Here is a 26,826-nt window from a genome sequence, read left to right as displayed (position 1 = left end):
ATTTACTTTTATTTCTTAAATAGATAACAAGAATATGATTTATTAGGGCTTCCCTGGTGGCTCAGATGGTAAAGAATCTGCCTGCCAACGCAGGAGACATAGGAAAGTGGTTTCAACCCCTGCGTCGAGAAGATCCTCTGGAGAAGGGAATGGCTACCCATTCCAGTATTCTTGCCTGGAGAATCCCATGGACAGATGAGCCTGGTGGACAACAGTCCATGGGGTCACAAAGAGTTGGACACAACTGAGCAACTAACATAGCAACAACATATTATTTACTATCTTATCAAGCTCAACTGTTTCATGGTATGTATGACTCGAATGAGACCCAGAGTCACAAAGGCTATTAGTGGCAGACCTGAAAGATACTAGTAGTGCCTTGCATACTTCAAAGCTTTGTGTATCAAGGAGGTATGAGACCATTTGATATTACCGCCACCAAATACCACATTGAATTGTACTGATGACACCAACAAAGCTAATTCATGGATGAATTAAGTAAATAAACTTTATGAACTCAAGAGTTTTCAGGATTCCAAAGACTCTACTACTTAACACCAGCACTGCATTCAAACAAATTGTACTTCATGCAAATAAGAACTAAAATATAGCCTGTCATATCAGCAAACCAAGGATGTTGCAGCCGTTAAACCACACTTCATTATGGCTGCCTGGACTGTGTACCCTGAGGAAACTCGGGATGAGAAAACATAGGATACTGGCTCCAGAGAGCTAGGGTGCATATCAAAGGAATGGTTTCAGAGAGCCTGACTCTAGCATCTTCCCATATATAGAAAAGCACTAAATTTAACTTAAGATATCTGGTTTTCTTTAATTAATAGTAATCCTTTGATATTCTGACTACTTGGTCAGTTTTTATTACAAAAACTTGTATATATCCTGGCTTCCTCCCTTGCCTCTTCTGAGCAGTCTCTCAGAATTAGTTCTGATGCTGTCTTCCAGGTTGGAAGTCCTAAGAATGTCCACTGAATAAAACATAACTCTCAGGTTTTAGTTGTGCATTTTTTTTTCAGCTGCTGCTGCTGCTGCTAAGTCACTTCAGTCGTGTCCGACTCTGTGTGACCCCATAGACGGAAGCCCACCAGGCTCCCCCATCCCTGGGATTCTCCAGGCAAGAACACTGGAGTGGGTTGCCATTTCCTTCTCCAATGTGTGAAAGTGAAGTCGCTCAGTTGTGTCCGACCCTCAGCGACCCACGGACTGCAGCCTACCAGGCTCCTCCATCCATGGGATTTTCCAGACACAATTAATTCCCCAAAGTTACATGGGTTATTTATTTAAAAAGAAAGTATACCTTTGTCTTTTGTTTGCAAATAGTCATTTTTGTGTGAAATAATGATAGCCCTCAGAGAATAGTTTGTACCTTAATATAATGTAGATTCTAAAATAGAATAAACATTGTTAATACAGTGTTATATTTATTTAGAAAAAAAGCTATGTATTATCATAAAGAACAGATGATACTATAACTCTGTTATGACTTATTGTGACATTAGTCAAATAAGTATATATAAAGCTAGCTTGTCTCAAGTATTTAATGAGCATAGACTGATGTCAGTTAATTACTTATCTCTAAAGGAGAATTGACAAGAAATCAGGAGACACTTTTTTAATCCTTTCAGTACTGCTGAATGTATTTTGTAGCCTTAGCTGTCTTCTACTTGCCTGTTTTCGAGTATGATAAATATAGATATGATGGAATTCTATATATGACAAAGTATCTAGAAAATTCACAGAGCTTAATTATTTTTCACATTAAAAGAAATGGTATCTTTTACAAACTACTTTAAGAAATGGATAGAGGAGTAATTATTATAAGGATTTGAGGACCTCAAGAGTCACTGGGAAGTTAGTTAGATATAATAATATGAATTACTTCCATTCTGTCTTAACTTCCCGATTTTCTCATGTTCCATGATGCAACATCTCAGATAATGTGATGGGCAGATAGATACCAACTGAAATCTGTAAGAAAAGTCTTGTACCAATCACAAATGTTACGCTGATTAGCTCTGACATTCTCAGGTAGAAGAGAGGGAGGGATTTTGAAGTATTTGAGCAATTTCAATACGTTTCTAGAAGGGAACCAAAAGGCTTAAGCTCCTTTATTTGCCTCTCCTCCACCTTAGCTGTCACTGTCTGGCACATTGTCTGGTACATAGTTTACACTGAAGAAATATTTAACATTTGCTTTAATGTTAAACCTTCTAAGCATGATTCCTTATTTCATTTTTAAATAATGGAACTTTGAAATTCTATTTATTTTCCTACCTGGTCAATAAAAAGAATGATGAAAGTCTGAGGAAGAATTTAAGGGGGGAAAAATCCATATTTAGCTTTTCCTCCCAGAAGCCTCCAATCTTCAGGGCCTGAGATACGTATCAATTGATCAAAGTATTATTTATAAATGTTTTCATGGAATCAAATACCCAAAACTAAGCCAAAAAAAAAAAAAAACATTCTTCAACCATTGAACCAACCCATCCTTATCGGGAGAGGATGAATTATATAAAGACTTTCTGAATAGATCATTAGAAGTTTTCTGGATTTCATTTCTCCAGGGTTTCTCTCCTTCTGCATATTCTAATGTTTAATACCTGAGAGCTGAAAATGACATTTTTGTTGTTAATGCAACTCTTCTTTTCTATGAGGCGTGAATGCAAACTGACCAGCTTCATGCCAACTTATTTTCTTTCTTAACCAGTAGCCTATGTTTGAAAGGAATTTCTATATTTCTAGAGATGTTTTTCAGGAGGTAGATATTCCTAATTGTTTTTCACTTGGAATTGTCTCCTAAAAAAAACTAAATATATGATGGCTTTGGGGCACCTGTAATTGAAAATCACTTAGATCATATTAGAGTTTACTTACATGCCAATGTCATCAATGTTTTTTGAAGACTTATTTTTAGTTGGATCCAGGAACCCCAGCAAAAATATCAGACTCATAATAAATCAAAATCAATTTATATACCAGCCATTGCTTTTAAAAGCACTACATATGCTTTGAAAGTGTTAGTCACTCAGTTGTGTCTGACTCTTTGTGACCCCATAGACTCCAGCCTGCCAGGCTCCTCTGTCCTTGAAATTCTCCAGACAACAATACTGCATTGGGTAGCCATTCCATTTTCTACGGGAACTTCCCAACATATACTTTACTATCTTAAAGGAGAAAAATGACTTTTCACAAATTTGCAGATTATGACATCAACAATTATGCAAAATTCAACAAAATCTAGGATAAAGTGATAAAGTTAAGATAATCAATGTGTATGAGAACATTTTTACCACAAATATTCCAGGAATTTGCGCTATTAAAAATATATTGAAGTCTATAAAAGTCTGTCTAAAATTGACTCTATATAATATCTGAGGAACATATAATTAAGACATTACTTCAAGAATGACTGAAACAATTCATAACCTCAGCTATCAAATAATAGAATTGCCAGATGCCTATTTCTTCACAGTGTGTACTTCACAGCCTGAAGTAGCAGGAGTTTAAATTTGAATATTATTGGCTGTAATTTTCTGAGCCCTCATCATGTACAAAATTGTATTAAGTGCTTTATATTGTGCTCTGCTTTATTGATCATTTGGGTTAAAATTTATAGTATCCGTTCTATCTGCCGTACAAGGAAGGGATGTGTTAAAGGGTAGTTGAAGGCTCATAGAATTGCTGGAAAGGCTGAACTTACAGAGGAAACTCACAAGCTCTGGGGGATCCACTTATGAAGTGGAGTTCTATTACTGACCCCAGAACCAGTTTGACTCTGCCACCAAACTTGCCAACACAATGGATGTATGTTCCATCCATAGCTCCAATAATTTCCAAATCAGTTCAGTTTAGTTCAGTCGCTCAGTCGTGTCCTACTCTCCGCGACCCCATGAATCACAGCATGCCAGGCCTCCCTATCCATCACCAACTCCCAGAGTTCACTCAAACTCATGTCCACAGAGTTGGTGATGCCATCCAGCCATCTCATTCTCTGTCGTCCCCTTCTCCTCCAGCCCCCAACCTTTCCCAGCATCAGAGTCTTTTCCAGTGAGTCAGCTCGTCGCATGAGGTGGCCAAAGTATTGCAGTTTCAGCTTTAGCATCAGTCCTTCCAAGGAACACCCAGGACTGATCTCCTTTAGAAGGGACTGGTTGGATCTCCTTGCAGTCCAAGGGACTCGCAAGAGTCTTCTCCAACACCACAGTTCAAAAGCATCGATTCTTCGGCGATCAGCCTTCTTCACAGTCCAACTCTCACATCCATACATGACCACGGGAAAAACAATAGCCTTGACTAGACGGACCTTTGTTGGCAAAGTAATGTCTCTGCTTGCTAATATACTATCAAGGTTGGTCATAACTTTCCTTCCAAGGAGTAAGCGTCTTTTAATTTCATGGCTGCAATAAGCATCCACAGTGATTTTGGAGCCCACAAAAATAAAGTCTGACACTGTTTCCACTGTTTTTCCATCCATTTCCCATGAAGTGATGGGACCAGATGCCATGATCTTTGTTTTCTGAATGTTGAGCTTCAAGCCAACCTTTTCACTCTCCTCTTTCACTTTCATCAAGAGGCTTTTGAGTTCCTCTTCACTTTCTGCCGTAAGGGTAGTGTCATCTGCATATCTGAGGTTATTGATATTTCTCCCAGCAATCTTGATTCCATCTGGTGCTTCTTCCAGCCCAGCGTTCCTCATGATGTACTCTGCATATAAGTTAAATAAGCAAGGTGACAATATACAGCCTTGACGTACTCCTTTTCCTATTTGGAACCAGTCGGTTGTTCCATGTCCAGTTCTGACTGTTGCTTCCTGACCTGCATACAGGTTTCTCAAGAGGCAGGTCAGGGGGTCTGGTGTTCCCATCTCTTTCAGAATTTTCCACAGTTTATTGTGATCCACACAGTCAAAGGCTTTGGCATAGTCAATGAAACAGAAATAGATATTTTTCTGGAACTCTCTTGCTTTCTCCATGATCCAGCGGATACCACCTATTAATTCATGTTCAGCAGAATTTCGGTTATTCTAGCTGCAAGGAAAGCTAAATGACATTTTTATTTATTTAATGTTAACTTTATCATTTGTTTTAAATTTCACTTTAGGATAGTAAGATTCACGAAGGCAAAAAATGCTGAAATTGTTAGTATGGAGATTTTTGATCAGCCAAAATTCACTGATGCATTTTCTGAAGAGAATTAAAAGCATTAATCAAACCAGCTAAAAGTCAATCTGCCTTTGAATATGTTCTTTCCTCTGTCTTAAACACCCTTCTCCTGGCTTTTTCCTGTGTCTGTTTCCTACTTTTCCAAGATTAATTTCAGGTGTTACTTATTCTCTGAAGTCTACCTGACTTCAGTGGGCAGGCACAGTTCCCCCTTTCTCTCTGACATCATATAGGTATATATCCTGTGCTACCTTTCTTTAAGAGGAATCTTCCCTGGTGGCTCAGAGGGTAAAGCGTCTGGCCGCAATGCAGGAGACCTAGGTTTGATCCACCTTTCTTTAAAAGTTTTTAGCATGTTGCCTTGAAATTACTTCACTGTTTACTTAGTTAACAGTGAGGCAATGGTACATAGAATTTTTGTGAATATATCCTTACTCTTAGTATACTTCCTGGCACTTGTAAGTGCTGAACAAATGATTATTGTTGCTGTTGACAGAACAAATGAACTCAGTCGACGATTTGATCTCAAGTTATAACCTGAGCTTCATCTCCCATATAAGATAGATAATAGCATATTATAATGGAAATAAATAGCCAGAGGTCTGATTTGTGACATCTAGTCAAATGATTATGAGGAATTTATTTAGTCTTTTGAATTGTCTTCTTCCTCATCTGCAAACAAAAGAAAAATATTATCACCTCAAAATGTTATGAGAAGTAAATAGGATAAAATGCAGTTATGATTTGGTAGTCTATAAAGTACTTTGCACTTGTTAGCTGTTCCATTGAAATTGAGTAAATTATAAAAGAATTCACTATATGGGTTACTGGTAAATACAGATGGTACATACTGTCTTCATACTGTGAACCTCTTAAGTATATTAAGCAAAATTAGTTAAAAGATGTCTGAAATCAAGAAATAACTATTGGGGTGAGAAAATACTTATTATGATTTGATTTTAATTGAAATTTACCAAGGTGACAAATACAATTTCTTTCTCTCTCGTGCAATTTTTTATGTAAAACATTCTTTTTTCTTGAAGAATAGTTGACATACTATATAATATTAGTTTCAATTGTAAACATAGTGATTTGATATTTTTATAAGTTACACAATATATAAAGCTATTCTAATATCACTGACTATAAACCCTGTGTTGTATACTACATCCTTGTGACTAATTTTATAACTGGAAGTTTGTTCTATTGACCTATAATTGGGGAGCTTTTTTTTTTAATAGAATAGAAAGTATGAATGAATTATATATAACTCAGTAATACCTTCTTTATCATACCATCCTGTGTGTGTGTGTGCTCACACGTGTATGCATGAAAACACTGGTTCCAATGACATACATTTCTACCATTTATTTCTAGTGCACAATTGTTTCAAGTGGAATTTTCCTTATTATAAGAGAGGTTACTTTTATTAATGGAGCAAGAAAAATTAAAAGTTTCTTGAATCCAGTTAGATCTGTTTTCTATTATGCTTCTAATGGTGAATACATACTGGTCCTGTTCTTGAAATATCTTCCTAAGACTTCAAAAAACAATCCAAAATGTGTTTGATATTTCATACCTTTCCTCTTCATTGGTTCATATATATGGCTTTCCTTAACATATCTAGAATCTTAGGGAAAAAAAATTAAAGAAGATAAAATGACAGGTTTATGGGAAGTTTTCGTGGTTCTACCTCTTCTCATTCTTTCACAACACAATGGGCTTTATGTTTGACCTTGGGCGTTTAGTTAATGGATTCAAATCCAATAGCTCCTTTATATATTGCTCAGTCTTTACAATCAGGGAAATATAAGTAAGGGTCTCATTATTTTTCTTATATAAATGAAAAAAGAACATAGCTGGCATCGTCTTTTGAAGTGTTCCAGTATTTAGTAATAGTTTGTTCAGAAGAAGTGGACAAAAAGGTAGGGAAGTAGGCTGTTTCACACTTCTAATACCAACCCCTCAAGGAAACAGGACTGTCTCAATGTCTGTGTTCTTCTATGAAAATGTGCCTTATCCAACTTAATGAAATTGAAGAGACATATATTAAATGACTGTGATAAATTTGCTCCTTACAGGCACTGTATGTGTACATGTTAAGTCGCTTCAGTTGTGTCTGACCCTTTGTGACCCTATGGACCATAGCCTGCCAGATTCCTCAGCCCATGGGATTCTCCAGACAAACATAGAGGGGAATGAAAAAGAATCTGTCTTCCCATGGGTAATTCAGAATTTGTAGATTAATTATGCTGCTTCTCCTTATGAAAATTCTTACTCAAATAGGGAGGCAAATTTACTGTATCTGCACATTGATTAACACAGTTTGACTGGTTATTGTACAACAAAAACAAACACTAGAGAACATCCACAGTAATTTAAAGACCAAGTGCATGAAATGGTTTCCAAGAAATAGAATCTTAGCATTACTGGAAAGCTGACAATTATATATCTCAGACGAAGTTTTATGGAATCAACCACGTTAGAAGAATCTGTCCATTTTTAGCCACTACCTAGCACTAGGTATTGGAGAAGGCAATGGCAAGCCACTCCAGTACTCTTGCCTAGAAAATCCCATGGATGGAGGAGCCTGGTAGGCTGCAGTCCGTGGGGTCGCTAAGGGTTGGACACGACTGAGCGACTTCACTTTTCACTTTCACACATTGGAGAAGGAAATGGCAACCCACTCCAGTGTTTTTGCCTGGAGAATCCCAGGGACGGGGGAGCCTGGTGGGCTTCCGTCTATGGGGTCACACAGAGTCGGACACGACTGAAGTGACTTAGCAGCAGCAGCAGCAGCACTAGGTATTACATATTACTGCTTTAAGTAAGTTAAGTTAATTAGCAGGATAATTAATAACTACTACTAAGTAGGTGGGCTTCCCTGGTGGCTCAGAGGTTAAAGCATCTGCCTCCAATGCGGGAGACCCGGGTTCGATCCCTGGGTCGGGAAGATCCCCTGGAGAAGGAAACGGTAACCCACTCCAGTATTCTTGCCTGGAGAATCCCATGGACGGAGAAGCCTGGTAGGCTACAGTCTACGGGGTCGCAAAGAGTCGGTCACGACTGAGCGACAGAACGGAAATAAGTAGGTAGTTGAATATGCCACATGGCATGCAAATACAAAATATTGCAGCAAATCTTATTATTATTATTTTCTAAATTCACATCCTCATAATGGTTACTACAGAGATGATAGAAATTTTAGAGTTTCCTCAAAAACTTTGAGGTTGGGTTTCTGGAGGGAAATCTGCATTTTCTCTCTCTCAAAATGTTCTTAATGCCACTATCCAAAAAAACACTGAAATACAGGGTCACTCTCTCACCTAGCTGAATATATCTTCTGCCCTTATTGTGGTCCAGTCTATTATTTTACATCTTCTATACAGAAGAGATTGGAAGTGACAAAGATGACAGGTGATTCAATCATCTTATCTTCAAGTCATGCTGGCACACTTATCAATCTACTTAGAGATCTTAGGCAATATCCATATCTAAGTTTATGTAAAACTCTTTTAACTGAAAGACTTTGAAGTGTCATGAAAATGGACTCTTGTCTATTTTGGAAAATTAATGAAAGGATTTGAGTATGTGCAGTGTGTCTTAAAGACCCAGCTCTTTTATTATATTAAGAATTTCTCTGAAGTCCAAGATTCGAATGTGGGATAATTTGTCTCATTTATCCCTCTTCTCTTCCTTTTTTTCTATATTATCTTCATTAGTACTGTATTTCAATTATATCATTGTTTAACATTTTACTATAGGAAAATGTCCCCTCCCTCAATTTCTGTTTTCCAAAAGTAATTTGGCAAACAGATAAATTCATAAATTTTCAAAGAGAGATAAAAATTCATTGCAACATTCTGAATAAGAACAGGCACATTTTCCAAAAATATGTCATCTGATTTCTAATACAAATACTTTCTTAATGAAACCAGGAAATCTCAGCCAAAGATAGGAATTTAGGGTTTGAAGACAAACATGTAGAGCATTCTGCATACTAACATCGTGGAATTAAAAAGGAACTGTTTCCTTTATATTAAAATATGGAAATTGCATTTTCTCATATCAGTTTTTATCAGGCCATTTACTTGTAGTTAGTTATACTGTGAGGTTTACAGGTACAGTTCTCCAGACTTCCAAGTCTATCCAAGAGTTCAGATACTTACTGCTGGTTTGAGGGTCTTCAAAAATGACTTTCAGGTTTGACACTTTGTTAGAAAGGCTCACAGAACTCCCTGAAAGCTATTATACTCACAGTATGGTTTAATATAGGAAAAAGATACTTTAAAATCACCCACAGCAAGGGATACAAAGGCAAATCTGGGAAGACTGCAAATGAGAAGCTTCCATTGTCCTCAGGATGTGTGACCCTCTGGGCATAGGTGTCTGATAATAGTAAGGAACGGAGCTGACTTGTGAAGCTCATATAAACTTCCGTGTCTAGAGTTTTTATCAGGGCTTCATTACACAGGCATGGAATCAATTGATTTCCCCTATGTTTGAACTCAGTCTCTAGTACCCCCTTTCTCCAAAAGTCTCAGTGATATTTCATGACTCAAAGGGCCCATTATGAGTCACCTTATTAGCATAAACTTTCTAAAGTGTGAACCAATGAACAACAAAGGTACTCTGATCCCTCAGTAAAGGATTTAGAGGATTTAGAAATAATGTCTCAGAAGTCAGTGATAAAGGATAGACCTCACCTGGATGAGGTCAAATTCTTCATGACACACTATCTCTAAAAAATATCAACTGGTTTTATATCAACATGGATTTAACTTACTAAGAGTAGAGGTGGGGAGGCAGGTGGTTGTTATTTAAACTAGAAGGCAACTTTTTTGTGCTGGACAATATTTCTCAGTGACACTTCTGTGTGTGTGTTGAGTGAGGATAGTAGAAGTAGGACTGTATCTCTCTCCCAATAAACTGAATGTCCAAATGTCAGATCTCTGCTAATATCACTCGCCCGATATCTGCCCAGAAAAACTCATGGGGTACTTGGAAACACAAATGAACTCTGAGGAGATTTTGTGTACTGTAGAGAACTTACAGAATTTGGAAGACATTCTGTGAAGATTTATCCTGAGTTTTTGGTTCTTGGCAATACTGGAACTAAAAAACTAAATAAATAAATAAAAAGGAAGGCAGTAGAACTGCACATGCTTGTTCCTCCCTGATACACTTAGTATTAACCGGACAGATCTTACGCATATAAATTAAGCCTCCCAATCCCACTAGAAATAAAATCATTGACTTTCTATTCTTTTCACTTATGATGCCCCCACTTTCATGAGTCCTTCATTAGCATGCAAATACCTTTAAATGTATTTGCAACTGAGATGGCTAAGCAGGAATGAACATGGAAGACATGAGCTGGACAAAGTTAGGCAATTTAAAGCAGAATGAATGAGATGAGGTGACAGTAAGGATAAGTGGGGAGCCGCAGGAAATAAGCTCTTCAGAGCAGTTGAAGAGGAAGATCTTAGAAACTGAGTCAAAGGCCAATCCTGCTTATTTTCAAACGTTCACTTAGTGGCATTGGTTTTGCCAACTGAAAGTCCATAGGCTTTATTCTATCTATTTTGGGCTGTTGATTCTTTGTTTTGGGGGAAAAAAGCTGTCCGTTCTAAAATAAAACAACAGATCTAAAACAAAGAAACATGTCCTATCTAAATATAGTAGTCATGGTTGTGAGATGCCACAACAAGAAAAAACACATTTTTTTTTCCCCTGTATGATGTTTGTGGATTGAGAAGAAATAGAGAACTTTTGGTTTGACAGTCAATATAAAATTCTGAGAGTGAAGAATAAAAATATATTCATATTATCAAATTATTTAAGTGTCTCAAGATAATACCTTCCTTGTCCAGAATTTTCTGCTGAGATGTTAGAAAATATTTTGTGGTTGTTGTTGCTCTCCTCATCTTGAAGTCAAAGCATATGGAATCAAGTCCTGGCTCTGTCACTATTTCTTTTATTAGAGGCAAATTACTATCTCAAATTAGAGGCAATTACTTATCTCAATTGACCCACAGTTTCCCTATCTATACAGCCAAAATGGTCATTTGTTTAAATAGATTATGAGAGGATAAATAATTATGAGATAATAAATGTCTAGAAAAAACTACTAGGGAACCATTGACTGAAACCACCTGTCTTGGCCAGGCATGAGAATAACCACTTGCCTGAGTTGCCTCACAACAGTAAATCTCAATAAGGAACACGGTACTGCCACCAAAAACAAACCAGGAGTATTCAGGAGGGGCCAAAGGGATGGAGGAGATGCCAGTATACAATGTGTTCTACCAAGCTCCCAGAATCCTTTGCACTGGAATCCATCTTGGCTGAGAGATGTGTGCCCCACTAGAAAGGACCCTGAGTGAGACCACATATGAGCCAAGCAAGATGACTTGCCAGATCCAGAAACTAACCCCATTACCGTAAAACCTGACACTCTGAGCCACCCCCTCCCAATAAAGTGTTTTGCTTTGTCAGTACATGTGCCTCCTCAGACAATTCATTTCCAACTGTTAAACAAAAGCCAACTATCAATCCCTGGGATGGGCCCCTCTTCTTTCAACAGAACTACCATTTCTGGAGGATCAAATTACAAGATCTAAAGGAGGGGGCACTTGATCACATTTATTTTCATCTATCCCAGTAAATTAGAAGAAGACATTACAGAAATATCTAATATGATTTTTATACACTATAGGTGTCAAATAGAGTATTATTAAGAAGATATGAAAGATTCATGGAGTTTGAAGTATCATTTATACTCAAAGTTCTTATAATTATCAGTTCGAAGTAGCAGGCCGTTGGTACTAGTGAATGAGAGCTGACTGTAAGCATCTTTTTTCTACTACCTATTCAGTAAAGTCCTATCAGTAGCTTGAAATCAGCCATAACCAGAATTTTTACAACACAGCAATCTGTAAGCTTTGAAAATAAATTTCTCGGTGGTTACAATTCATCAACATACCTCTGCATATATGAAAAATGATGGGAAGATGTTACTTTTGAGTGTCAAATGAGAGAAAGAGGTTCTATTGTGTGTCCATGACAATCAGGCCTTCCTTGGGATTTTATTTGATTTGAAAAAGCCTTATTTCCTAGGAAAAAACTAATGTAATTGAAGAGAAAGAAGCTGAGAAATCTAGTTATAATGAATAATGTGAAATAAAGTGCATTAGCTAGAAAACTGCAGATACCTTCGAGTGACAGTGATTAGAATATTTGACTGTAGTGGAGGGGACAATTAATGTTCCCTCTATTTATAGTAAAACTGTGTGTGCATATGATGTAAATCAGGGACAGCAGGAGTAAAGCCTTGATTCTCAGGCTGACTTTTAAATAAATTTGTGGAAGGTGTGAGAACATGTAATACCATCAAAGAATTTTAGGAGAGACATTAAATGGTCTAATCTGCACAATTATGAAGAGAATAATTTCAATGAATGCAATATTCCAAGCTGACAACTAGTTGGCAGACTACTGTGATAATTTGGTCTTGAAGCCACATCGAGTCATTTGTAAATTCAGATAAAAATACATGAAGAAGGGAAGAGAGGAAGGAAAAATAAAAATTTAAATGAAAAGTGTTTAAATGTCTACAGAAATCAAATAGAGCACCAGCTTTACCCCCACCTCAGAAATACCCATTATCTTTAAAACAATCATTGTTAGTAGAAGATCTTAACGAATAATATGTTGATGAAGGAAATGGTTCCAAAGAAGAAGCTGTTAGCTTGAGAAAAAGTACTCACTAGTGATGAAAATACAGAATGTTGGCTCTTCTGGTTTCCTCTTTAAAAAATAACAATGGTATCACTCATTTAGAGGTCAATAAGAACCAGGCAGAATTTTGGTTTTTCAAACTCAACCATTTTCTTCTTCCTTAGCACACTCGTTTTTCAGTTCACTTTTATTTTCTAAAATGCTAGATTTCAAATATTATATTTTGTTGCCATTGCTCTCATGCTTCACTTGCCATTTATTGATTGATCACTGTCATTTGTCACTTTTGTATAAATGCTTTTCTAGAATCCACAGAACAATCTTTCCTATTTATGATATATTCTGTTTTCTAGGGAAACTTCATTTCTCATAGAATTGTGATATTTTGGTATTTTATTCCCTTTTTAACATGAAGCATAATATTATAAAAATTGGAACCAAAATATCATTGAAGATCCTCTAATTCTACCTTGCTTTGTAAATGTGGAAAAAAAAAAAAAAGATGTTAGCTGACATGCTGGGCTCATGCAGCTCATTAGTAAAAATTCTAGATTCTTTTTTCATTCACAGTTAATCAAAGAACTTAGTTTACTTTCATTTTTTTTGCTGTTTGTGTGTGTGTGGGCAATCTCTATTTCTTTTCATGCAGATTTCAAATTGGAGAGTTTAGTTTTCAATCCCTGAAAAGAAATCTTTGTTGAAAGTCAACATGTAGTCAGCATATAAGGTAATCAAAACTTTTCATTTTAAATTGACTCTATTTCTAACTATAACCTGAAATTTCAAAACATCGTCAAGCAGTGATCTTTGCCACTCACATCTGAGCTCCAAATGGCCCTGCAGATGTGAAATTGTCTGCTGCTAGGGGAAGAACAGCTGGATTCAGTTAATGAGTCGAGTCAGCATGATCTCAAACACTAGAGACAAGAAAGCTTCATTTCCGTAGCAGAGAACTCTAGGAATGGAAGCAGAGAGCCAGATTGTGGCAGTGGTGGTCCCACCAGCCACACCGTTGTGAACATAATTATGCTTCTATCCTACTGGCAAATGGAAGTATTGTTTACCCTTGTACACAGGAAACCTAGCCATCAGCAGACCAATTTTTAATCCCGTCCCTAGTGAAAGACAGCACCAAACTGTTTAGGTCAGATATCCTCAAAAGACTATAAAAAATGGCCTTTAACTAGAGAATGCAAGAAGCAAGGATGTTAATTATCCTGAGATTTGAGAGAGTCAAGGAAATGTTCTTGGTGATCTTTATTTTTTTTTTTAATATGGTCAGTAGTGGTCTATACTTTGAGAGATGTAGAATGATAAGCACTGATCATCTTACCCTTGGACTGCAAGGAGATCCATCCAGTCCATTCTAAAGGAGATCAGTCCTGGGTGTTCACTGGAAGGACTGATGCTAAAGCTGAAACTGCAATACTTTGGCCACCTCATGCGAAGAGTTGACTCACTAGAAAAGACTCTGATGCTGGGAGGGATTGGGGGGTAGGAGGAGAAGGGGACGACAGAGAATAAGATGGCTGGATGGCCTCACCGACTCGATGGACATGAGTTTGAGTGAACTCCGGGAGTTGGTGATGGACAGGGAGTCCTGGCGTGCTGTGATTCATGGGGTCGCAAAGAGTCAGACACGACTGAGTGACTGAACTGAACTGAACTCAGGCTTCTCTATAGTTCAGACAGTAAAGAATCTGTGTATAATGCAGAAGACCCGGGTTCAATCCCCGGGTCGGGAAGATCCCCTAGAGAAGGGAATGGCAATCCACTCCAGCATTCTTGCCTGTAGAATTCCATGGACAGAAGAGCCTGGTGGGCTACAGTCCATGGGGTCGCAAAGAGTTGGACATGACTGAGCACCTAACATTAATACTACTAGGAGTCATTATTCAAAGGTGAGATCGCTGTTTCCCAGAATTCATTTGGCCAGGTTCTCACTGTTACCTGAGAGATAAGTAAAATTATAGTAATGTAGTTGATCATTCTCTTCCTAGGAATACAAAGCAGTGGCATGAGGAAATACACATACATACAGTGAAGGAAATAAGAGTATATATATTTCTTTGACAATTATTTACTGAATACCTACTCTGCTCAGGCACTCTTACTGGTGCTAAGAGACATAAAGATGAGTAACAGATCATGTCTCTCTGCATTTACTTAACAATAATGTTTTTTTCCTCCCCACCTTCTTCTCTTTTTATTTCTCTCAGCTACCTGTAACTACATACACACATAGGATTTCAGATGCACAGGAAAATTTACAGATAATAACAGAGCTGACATCACAGGAAACTAACACTCCTGAGAAAAGTTATTTTTGTCTTTCTAATACCGAGCCTTACACAGAAACATGGCCACTGTCACCATTACTGTTACTGTTCAGTTCAGTTCAGTCGCTCAGTCGTGTCTGACTCTCCGCGACCCCATGAATCACAGCACGCCAGGCCTCCCTGTCCATCTGCCCTTTGATACTGTTCATAGGGTTCTTAAGGCAAGTATACTGAAGTGGTTTGCCATTCCCTTCTCCAGTGGACCACATTCGGCTGTGGTCCATGTGATCAGATCAACTAGTTTCCTGTGATTATGATTTCAGTGTGTCTCCCCTCTGATGCCCCCTCGCAATACCTACCGTCTTATTTGGGTTTCTCTTATCTTGGGCGTGGAAAATCTCTTCACAGCTGCTCCAGCAAAGAGCAGCCGCTGTACCTTACCTTGGACGAGGGGTATCTCCTCAAGGCCGCCCCTCCTGACCTTGAACGTGGAGTAGCTCCTCTTGGCCCTCCTGCGCCCACGCAGCCACCACCTGTTGGACGTGGGGCAGTTACAACTGTAAAAATATAAACAAGCTTTTCCATATGTGCCAGGTGCCCAGCAAATAAAGTGCATTAGTCCATAAACAATTACTATTAATATAATCACTTTACAGATAGAAAATAAAGGCACAGAGAAATGAAGTCACTTATCCAAAGACACATGTTTAAGATGTGCAGAGCTATAAACAAAACATAAGCAGCCCAATTCCAGAGTCTATGTTCCTTTCTATTCACTGAACTCTATTGAGTTAACCACCGATACAGACTGACATTTTTAAAAGAAAGAAAGAGGGAGAGGGAGGGAGGAAGGGAAAGAAAAGGAAAGAAGGAAGGGCAAGAGGAAGGCAGGGAGAAAGAAAGGGAGGGAGGAAGAAAACTGGATATTTCATCCAAACTAATATCCAACTCTAAATGTGAATCAAATGCTTCATTTCATAAATTAGAAAATATTATTATGTTTAGACATCTTCAAGTCTCTAGATAAAAGTCTCAATTTGAAACCACCTCTTGAGCAGGCTCAAAATACAGTAGGCCTAAGGCATTTAAGCCTCGGAAGACAGATTTTAATTCTGGAATAAGACTAAGAACAAATGCAATCATCATTAGGTTCAAAGAAACTGTCAAAGGTACTTCTCCATAGAGATTCTCTGAAGAGTGCCCCGTGTCCCATTTCTTGCAAGTATGAATTTTGTAATCCAGGTATTCTTCTCAAGAGAACAGACTAAATAATGTCACAGATTAAAAGTGTTGGTTAAATAAAAACAAAGTAAACAAATGGGACCTAATTAAACTTAAAAGTTTTTGCACGACAAAGGAAGCCATCAACAAAACAGACAACTCACAGAATGGGAGAAAATATTTGCAAATGAAGCAACCAATAAGGGATTATTCTGCAAAATATACAAATAGCTCATGCAGCTCAATTTCAAGAAAACAAAGAACAAAAACAAAAAATAGGTGGAAGATCTAAATAGACATTTCTCCAAAGAAGATAAATAAAATAGCCCAAGAGGCACATGCAAAGATGCTCAACATCATTAATTATTCAGTTCAGTTCAGTTCAGTCACTCAGTCGTGTCCGACTCTCCGCGACCCCATGAATCACAGCACGCCAGGCCGCCCTGTCCATCATCAACTCCCGGAGTTCACTCAAACTCATGTCCACAGAGTCAGTGATGCCATCCAGCCGTCTCATTCTCTGTCATCCCCTTCTCCTCCCGCCCCCAACCTTTCCCAGCATCAGAGTCTTTTCCAGTGAGTCAACACGTTGCATGAGGTGGCCAAAGTATTGCAGTTTCAGCTTTAGCATCAGTCCTTCCAATGAACACCCAGGATTGATCTCCTTTAGAATGGACTGGTTGGATCTCCTTGCAGTCCAAGGGACTCTCGAGAGTCTTCTCCAATATCACAGTTCAAAAGCATCAATTCTTCGGCAATCAGCTTTCTTCACAGTCCAACACTCACACCCATACATGACCATGGGAAAAACCATAGCCTTGACTAGATAGACCTTTGTTGGCAAAGTAAAGTCTCTGCTTTTTAATATACTATCAAGGTTGGTCATAACTTTCCTTCCAAGGAGTAAGCATCTTTTAATTTCTAGATAAATGCAAATCAAAACTACAATGGGGTATCACCTCACATTGGCTAGAATGTGTTTGCTGTTCAGTCACCAAGTTGTGTCTGATTCTTCGTGACCCCATGGACTGAAGCACGCCAGGCTTCCCTGTTCGTCACCATCTCCCTAAATTTGTCCAAGTTTATGTCCATTGAATATCTAATGCTATCCAACTATCTCATCCTGTGTTGCCCTCTTCTCCTTCAGCCTTCAAATTTTCCCAGGATCGGGGTCTCTTGTTAGAATGCTGTGTGCTATGCTTAGTCACTCAGTCGTGTCCGACTCTTTGTGACTCGATGGATTGTAGCATGCCAGGCTCCTCTATCCATGGGGTTCTCCAGGCAAGAATACTGGAGTGAGTTTCCATGCCCTCATCCAGGAGATTGTCTCAACCCAGGGATCAAACCCAGGTTTTCATGCATTGCAGGTGGATTCTTTACTGTCTGAGCCACCAGGAAAGTCCTTGGTTAGAAAGGCCATCATCAAAAAATCTACAAATAATAAATGCTAGAGAGGGTTTGGAGAAAGGGGAACTCTCCTATACTTTGATAGGAATGTAAATTGGTACAGCCAATATGGAGAACAGTATGAAGAGTGCTTAAAAAGCTAAAAACAGAGCTACCATATGATCCAGCATTACTACTCCTGGGCATATATCCAAAGAAAACCATTAAGGAGGAATGGATAAAGAAGATATGGTACATATATACAATGGAATATTACTCAGCCATAAAAAGAATGAAAGAATGTCATTTTCAGCAGCATGGATGGACCTAGAGATTGTTATTCTGAGTTAATTAAGTCAGAAAAAGCAAAACAAATATCATATGATATCACTTATATGTGGAATCTAAAAAAAAAAAAAGATACAAATGAGCCGATTTACAAACAGAAATAGAGTTACAGATTTAGAAAACAAATTTATGGTTACCAAGGGGAAAAGGGCTAGGGGAGGGGGACACAAATTGGGAGATGGGACTGACATATATACAAAATAGATAACTAATAAGAACCTACTATATAGCAAAGGAATTCTATTCAATACTGTGTAGTGACCTATATGGGAATAGAATCTAAAAAAGAGTAAATATATATAAAACAGATTCATTTGCTGTACAATGGAAACTAAAATAACATTGAAAATCAACCATATTCCAATAAAAAACAATTAATTTTAAAAAGGGTTGGATAAATAATAAATGCAAAGGGGAATTTAATTGACTTTTTTCCACTGGAACAATGGCTCATTTTGCTCAACAAATATGAAAAACCTATGGCTTAGTGTTTCTTCCTTCATCTTCAGTGAAGATAAGACCAAAGCTGACATTGGGTGGATAAGTGACTATCCATCTGGGCTAACTTTCAATCAGATTCACACTCACTTCAAAAAGGAAAAAGTAATTATGTACTTGAATGAGTCTGTTGACATGCCTGAACCAACACAGGGAAGCAGTTTAAAAGAAAATTTTGCAAAACACAATAGAAAAATTTCCACTCATCAAAAATATTTCAAGAAAGGCTTATTAATATTGTGTGGCTAAAGACTGGTTCCATTTGTTTGCTCTGCCCAGCATGTACTCTCTAACTTCAAGTATACTTTAAAAAAAAAAATTAATCTTTTCACTGATTGTGGCCCCTTTGGCATTTTGGATATCTTACATGGAGATTTTCTTCATAATGCTTTGAAACTTCATGGAAAATAAAAGTTGGCACTGAGATTTCCTGCTTATTAGGAATTTCCATCATGAGATGTACAATCATCCCCTCCATAATTTCAGTTGCTGTTGTTTAGTTATGAAGTCGTGCCCAAGTCTTTTGCAATCCCATGGACTGTAGCCTCCCAGGCACCTTTTTTCACAAGATTTCCCATGCAGGAATACTGGAATAGGTGGCCATTTCCTTCTCCAAGAGATCTTCCTGACCCAGGGATTAAACCCACATGTCTTACATGGACAGGTGGATTCTTTACCATTGAGCTACCAAGGAAGCCCATAATTTCAATTACTGTTCATGATTTATGAGTAGATTACAGTTACATGCCTCTTTTGACCTTTATCTTCTATCTGCATTGTGTACATCTTATCAGAAGTTTGGGTTGTCTTTTTTCTATGAGGGACTATACATATATAAGGACATTTTATGTTTTACACAGCAGTAGTTACTTACAGAACATTATCCCTAAAATAAAATACATGATTGAGTGACTGGAATAAAGAAGACAACTGAAAATTATATTTCACACATCCAAAGACTGACCAGAAAATAATAGTGCAGTTTGTTTCAAAAGGAAACTAAGAAAAAAACAACTGAATAATTTTTAGTCTCTGAATCTAGAATTTAGCCTCTGTATTAAGTGACCTCTAATTTTTCACATTTTATTTCCAATGCATTGTGTAAATTATGTTTGTGAAAAAAAGTAAAATATGCTTCCATAATTATTAGCACATTCATATCTTAACAAATATCAGTTAATTACTTGCAGGCATAAAATTAGCAACTTTATTCTGGGAAAGTTTTTTAATTCTGATATATGATTAGAAAAGGCAACATGCAGATAGGCTTCTACAGGAGGAAAAAATAAATAAACCATATAGGTAAATCCAAATGCACTAAGACGGGTTGTCAGTACATAATTAACAACTTCTTCTGAAGGAATGAAAAATATTAAAAACAAGTATTTTAAAATTGGTATCTGAGTGCTGCTTTACTTGGCAAGTGAGCTCACATAGTTCAAAGCAGAAAGAAAACGTGCTTGCCAAACTTAACTAGACATGGAAATTAAGATGCAAGATGTAATAATTCTATATGGTAAAGAAAATACAAGAGAAACGGATGTTTACTTACATTTGCATGACATTTTTTTTTATATTGACAAGCTAATCCCACATGCATTAGCTTATCTGATGCTAAGAACACGTTTTTGATGTAGCCTACCAAATCACTATTCCCAAGATACCAATGACAAAAATGCAGTTTATGGAGGCTGTGACTTGCCAAAGGTGGCACAAGTAGTGGTGATGTAAAGACTTGATTTTAGATTTTCTGATCCATGACCAATGTAACTTTAGGAGATATGGGTTTGAACTCTGGGTTGGAAAGATCCCCTAGAGAAGGAAATGACAATCTACTCCAGTATTCTTGCATGGGAAATCCCGTGGACAGAGGAGCCTGGCAAGCTACAGCCCATGGAATCACAGAGAGTTGGATATGACTCAGCAACTAAACAATGCTTGGGATACTGGGTGCAAAGGAGTTTGAGACCCCATATGTTCTGAGCGAAAAAGTGTACCATGATTAATACAGATGTCAGCATGAACTCAGAGTTTAAATAGCAGCATAAATATGCATTTTCTGCTGCTTTTATATATTTCCTTTTTTCACTTCAATTTGAAAGCCACTGCAGTGAAATCTCTCTGAAACTCTGTTGCCTATTAATACATATGCATTTCTCACACCCTTCTATTTGTATTAATACTGAGACCCATCATCTTGATCTGCCATCAGGACATCACAGTTTTGTTTTGGTTTTGTATTTTATACATTTTCTTCCCACCAAGGTTGCCTCTTTATCCTTTCTGGTTATAACACACATTCCGCTTCTCAAAATCCAAACCGGATCCTGTCTCCCCATGAAGCACGTCCGTTTTTTCTCTTTAACACGTGGAGTCCTCTCTTCCTTTCCCTCTTCCTCCTTGTCTCTCTTCCTGTCTCTGATAATCCTAGCATCATCATCCCATAGTATCTTCGGTATACATACCATGTATATCTTCGGTACACGTGTAACTCTTGACTTACTGATTAGATTTAAGGATGTTGAGGACAATTTTGTATTTCTGTATTATCTGTGATAGCCAGAATAGTGGTGAAATAATCATTGGTAACAAGTAACCAACTACTCAAAATTATTCAAGAGATACTAATTTCTTTTTAAACTTCAAAGAAAAAAGAGTTGAATTTGGGGGAATTATAAAATCATGAAAATTTGTCCTATGTCATCATAGATAGTCTGAGAAATATTTAGAGACCATGTTTGCTCATGAATAAAAACTTAAAATTCAGAGTAAAGAAAAAATTATTGTGAAAATTAAAATGATATATAGGGCACCAACCGTATGTGGAGATGGACAAAACCCATATGGTAAAAATTACAATTGGCCAGATCCTACGGATGCTTTGAGATTGGCAACTGTAAAACAGAAGTGGCAATAAAGGGTTTTATGGAGAAAATGAATTTGTTGTCCTTATCCAGAAGACTGGTTATCTTCATACCACAAGATAGAGATGAAATGGAACAGTCTGTTAGATCAAGAGAGTCCTATAAATTAGGTGTTCTGCCTACATATGAATAGAGCTATGAGATCAGTTAATTGCATATTTAATTATTTAAGAAAAAAGTTACTATCAGTTATTCAATAATTATTGATTAACTTACTGAAAGAAACTAAAAATGAATGAAGTTAATATACATCCTGTTCATTGAATTATTATTATTATCATTATTTTTGGTGGTGTGGCATGTGGAATCTTAATTCCCTGACCAGGGCTAGAACTGGAGTCCCCTGAAGGAAAAGTGCAGATTCTTAATCACTGGACAACCAGGAAAGTCCCCCATTTTTGATGAATATATTGTTTTGTGAATTATAAATGTCATTATACTTGTTTCTTCCAGAGAAAACAAAGTTTATGTATTTAACAAATGTTAACATATTTATTTGAGTCTGAGATGCACATTCTATGTTAAAGTCAGGTGTAATTCATAATCAATGGCATGTAGTAGTTAATTTGTAGTAACTTTTAAATTTCTTAATTGTACATTAAAGAGTTGCTTGACTTACAAATAATGATGTCTCTAATGCAATGAATTATGATACATAGTGATTATCCTACCATAAGCTAGGCACTGAGTAATTTAAAATATTATAAAAGTATTTTATATTAAAATATTATATAAGTATTATATTTAATATATTGCAATATATATTTTAATAGATTGCAGCCATGAAATTAAAAGACGCTTACTCCTTGGAAGGAAAGTTATGACCAACCTAGATACTATATTAAAAAGCAGAGACATTACTTTGCCAACAAAGGTCCATCTAGTCAAGACTATAATTTTTCCAGTGGTCATGTATGGATGTGAGAGTTGGACTGTGAAGAAAGCTGATTGCCGAAGAATTGATGCTTTTGAACTGTGGTGTTGGAGAAGACTCTTGAGAGTCCCGTGTACCGCAAGGAGATCCAGTTTATTCTAAAGGAGATCAATCATGGGTGTTCATTGGAGGGACTGATGCTAAAGCTGAAACTGCAATACTTTGGCCACCTCATGTGAAGAGTTGACTCACTAGAAAAGACTCTGATGCTGGGAAAGATTGGGGGCGGGAGGACAAGGGGATGACAGAGAGTGAGATGGCTGGATGGCATCACCGACTCTGTGGACATGAGTTTGAGTGTACTCCGGGAGTTGGTGATGGACAGGGAGGCCTGGAGTGCTGTGATTCATGGGGTTGTAAAGAGTCGGACACGACTGAGAGACTGAACTGAACTGAACTGAATACATGTTGACTTCCCAGGTGGCACAGCGGTAAAGAATCTGCCTGCTTACACAAGAGACACAAGAGAGAACCCTGGATCAGGAAGATCCCTGGAGTAGGAAATGGCATCCCACTCCAATATTCTTGCCTGAAAAATGCCATGGACAGAGGAACCTTGTGGGTTACAGTCCATGGGGTCACAAAGAGCTGGACACGACTGAACACCTGAGCACACACATGCATATAACACATGATACATTATTATATAAGATTATATATTACAGCAATCTTTATAAAGATCACATGGGAGAAACTAGTAGTGTCCCCATTGTGCAGATGGGAAATCGAAGCAGAGAAAGATTAAGCAACTTGTCCAAATTTACATAACTGGTAAGTGGATTTGGCCAGAAGTCAAATTTTGACATTTTGGCTCCTGTGTTTATACATTCAATCATTAGGAAATGCTGTTTCCACTACATCACTGAATGTCTTAATCTTCTGCCAAGGGTTTATCTTCGACTTACTTCCTTCTAAGAAGAAATTTAAGATTTTTTAATTCTAGATTTTTTTCAAAATACTTTTTCAGACTTGATAAATCCAGTGAATAATATAAATTCATCAGTTCAGTTCAGTTCAGTTAATCATGTCTGACTCTTTGCGACCCCATGAATCACAGCACGCCAGGCCTCCCTGTCCATCACCAACTCCCGGAGTTCACCAAAGCTCATGTCCATCGAGTCGGTGATGCCATCCAGCCATCTCATTCTCCGTCGTCCCCTTCTCCTCCTGCCCCCAATCCCTCCCAGCATCAGAGTCTTTTTTAGTGAGTCAACTCGTCACATGAGGTGGCCAAAGTATTGCAGTTTCAGCTTTAGCATCAGTCCTTCCAAAGAACACCCAGGACTGATCTCCTTTAGGATTTCAAATTAAATCTAGATTTTCCAGTGGTGTAATTTTAAATATCTTCCATGTTGCTAATGAAAAACCAGTAATTCTCAGACACAAAATGAAATTTTCATCCTAAAGCATACTGGAAAATAACTCTAAGAAGCCTTTGAACAGTGAAAATATTAAAAGAAAAGAAACTACCTAAATGTACAAAGCTTCTGTTTTCATAACAGTAGAAATTGCACCTGAATTTGAAAAGAAATTAGAACTACACTTAATAAAGTCTGAAACTAAATTCATACTTCAAAGTGAACACAGCAGTCATGAATTCACTCATGCACTCAAACATAAAACACACAACACAGAGCAAAAGGGTTCTGGGAAGCATTGCATCATTCATTTTGCACAGAAAAAAACTGAAGTTCAGAAGAAGAGACTTAGCAAATGTCACACGCCTTTTTTTTTTTTTAAGTCACCAACTCAGAAACTATGTGGTGAAGCTCAAAATTAATATTCACATAATATCAGAATTTCAATATCAGGAATCCACATTTGAGGAAATACAAGCCTTGGGATTTGGGATACAGAAAATAAAAGTGGGCTCTGGGCCATTTATCAGCTTGGTTAAATCAGTTTTGTACTGAAAATGCTGAAGTTTGTTTCTCTACTGTTTCCCTAAGACTTAAATCACTGAGGAATTTCAAGACATCAGATTCATACCAATCCTTAGAGGTGATGGTTGAGAAAATCTTACTTAGTAAGATAAAACTATAAGACCAAGAAAAAAGAATTCACAGGTTTAATATAGTAAAAATAATATTTTATTAGGATATCATAAGGTTAACAAAAAACAGGGAGGGAATATTTGCAACACGTTGCATTTATCTGGGTATACATGAGTTTGAGCAAACTCTGGGAGATGGTGGAGGACAGGGAAACCTGGCATGCTGCAATCCACGGGGTCACAAAGAGTCAACATGACTGAGCAACTGAACAACAATACTCCCTCCATTAACAGTCTCAATAGCTTGGTGTTCAACACAATGCTCAGGTAAGAATCCAGTCACCTCCAATCAGGAGAGTGCCACTTCATGCAGCCATTCAAAAGCAAATTCTTTCCAACAAATGGCTTTGGTATCTTTCAATGCCCTGGAGTCCTACACTAGACTTTCTGCATGTATTGGTTGCTTCTTCTCAAGTATGTCATCTATGCCTCTTAAAAAAAAAAAACAATGAAACTATCACAAAATAAAATTCACATTTTATGACAAGACAAGAAAAATATAAATAAAAATTTTCTCTGCCCTTTGGCCTCATCTCTTCTCTGTACTGAACACTGTGTGTATGCATAATGCATTGATCAAACCTCCCCCATCAACAGAAATACCTGCTCAGTCATAAAGAACAACATTCTCCTAGCACCAGCAAGACAACTCCTTAAAAGATACCATTCTTCTTGATCTTGTGAGGGGCCACAAAGGCACTTAGATCTGGATTGTGTAAACTGTCACTAACATGCCATTTAATGTACAGCCTTCTGTCTGAAAAAAACATATGACTGTGCTTTGACTTCCAAGGGGCAGACCAGTTCTTAGAGCTTTCTGAGATGCTAGTTCCTGATTATAATCCTCAGTTTGGCTCAAATAAAATTCTCCATTTCTTTCTTAAATTGACTGATTAATTTCTCGTTGACATTCTGAGGACTTCTTCCTAAGCTGTGAATTTCAGTTGGGATTTTGATCACAGTAACCGGGATTTTGCCCTGGTCATCAGTGGTAATGACCCTCTTGGAAGTCCCTGTCCTTTAGCCAAAATGTCTAAATGGACCACATTTACTCCCAGGAATTTTTTGGTGTGTGTGTGTATTTTGCCAGCCTATTGAGAAAGACTGTCTCTTATTCCCCTGACCCCAAACCAAAGCTCAAAAAATAAGTCAAAGATTCTTGAGAGCCTCATGTCTCACTGAATGCAGTAAGGAGATGGTGAATCCGAGTGTAAAAATAAGAGAGACTATCAGATACAGAGATGGAGACAGAGAAAGAAAAGGATTCCTGACAACACAGAAAAATATTTCTGACCATACAGCTTGAGCTGCTGAATTCAGTCAGTTTCACCTCTGGCTTTTTAGCCAGATAAACCAGCTGATGTCCTTCTTTTTTCTCCCTTAAATTATTTAAAATTAAGTCTCAGCAGCAACTACATAGATCTTTCCTACACTGTCTCCTTCATATGAGTAGTTCTTTTGTGACCTCCCCTAAGTTGGTAGACTTTTAGTAATAGCCTAACTCTGGTAGATGAATCAATTTTCTAACATTTCTAGAACAATCAGAATGTATGTCCAACAACTCAAAGTCATCTATTTTATTTTTTTATAAGCTTTAAAGAGTCTTATGGGTTTTTTTTAATGTTAAGAAAAAAAAGTGATGCTTTAAAAGACTCATTATCTAATGCCTTCATCAGCCACATGCTCTGATCCATTCACATGTGTCCAAATCAGTTTTTTCTCAGGTAAATACTGTGTTTCTCAATCATCTAATGTGACTTATAAGTATATGAGAAGTTAAAATATTATGTTGTCTATTTTTGATTTAGAGGCAAAGACAGAGGATTTGAGATAGAGATTGATCGAAACTGGAGGAAGATCTGAATTTCCAGGACAATGCCATTTCCTTCTGCTCATACACAGCATGGATTCTAGTATTTTGGAAGCAAATAACTTGTCTAGTTTCACGTGTTCACAGCTGAAGAGGGATTTTGCCTCAGGATGAATCACACCTTAAGTCTCAGCAATACCTGACATAGATGATATTAGAATGTTTTAGCGTTGATGTTGGGATTGGTTAAAACTTTTAGGGCTATTAGGATGAGGTGGATGTCTTTTGAATGTGAGAAGGACATCATTTGGGGGAGACCAGAGGAAAGGTTGAATTATGTCCCCTTCAAAATATATGTGTTGAAATCCTAATCCCCAGTACCTTAGAATGTGACCATGTTTGGAAATAGGCCTTTCCAGGAATAAATAAATTAAAATAAGGTCACTAATGTGA

The sequence above is a fragment of the Moschus berezovskii genome, chromosome 14, assembly GCF_049115385.1.
Source record: "Moschus berezovskii isolate FMDL1 chromosome 14, NW_MosBer_1.0, whole genome shotgun sequence".
Classification (NCBI taxonomy): Eukaryota; Metazoa; Chordata; class Mammalia; order Artiodactyla; family Moschidae; genus Moschus; species Moschus berezovskii.
Note: the sequence above shows the minus strand (reverse complement) of the source record.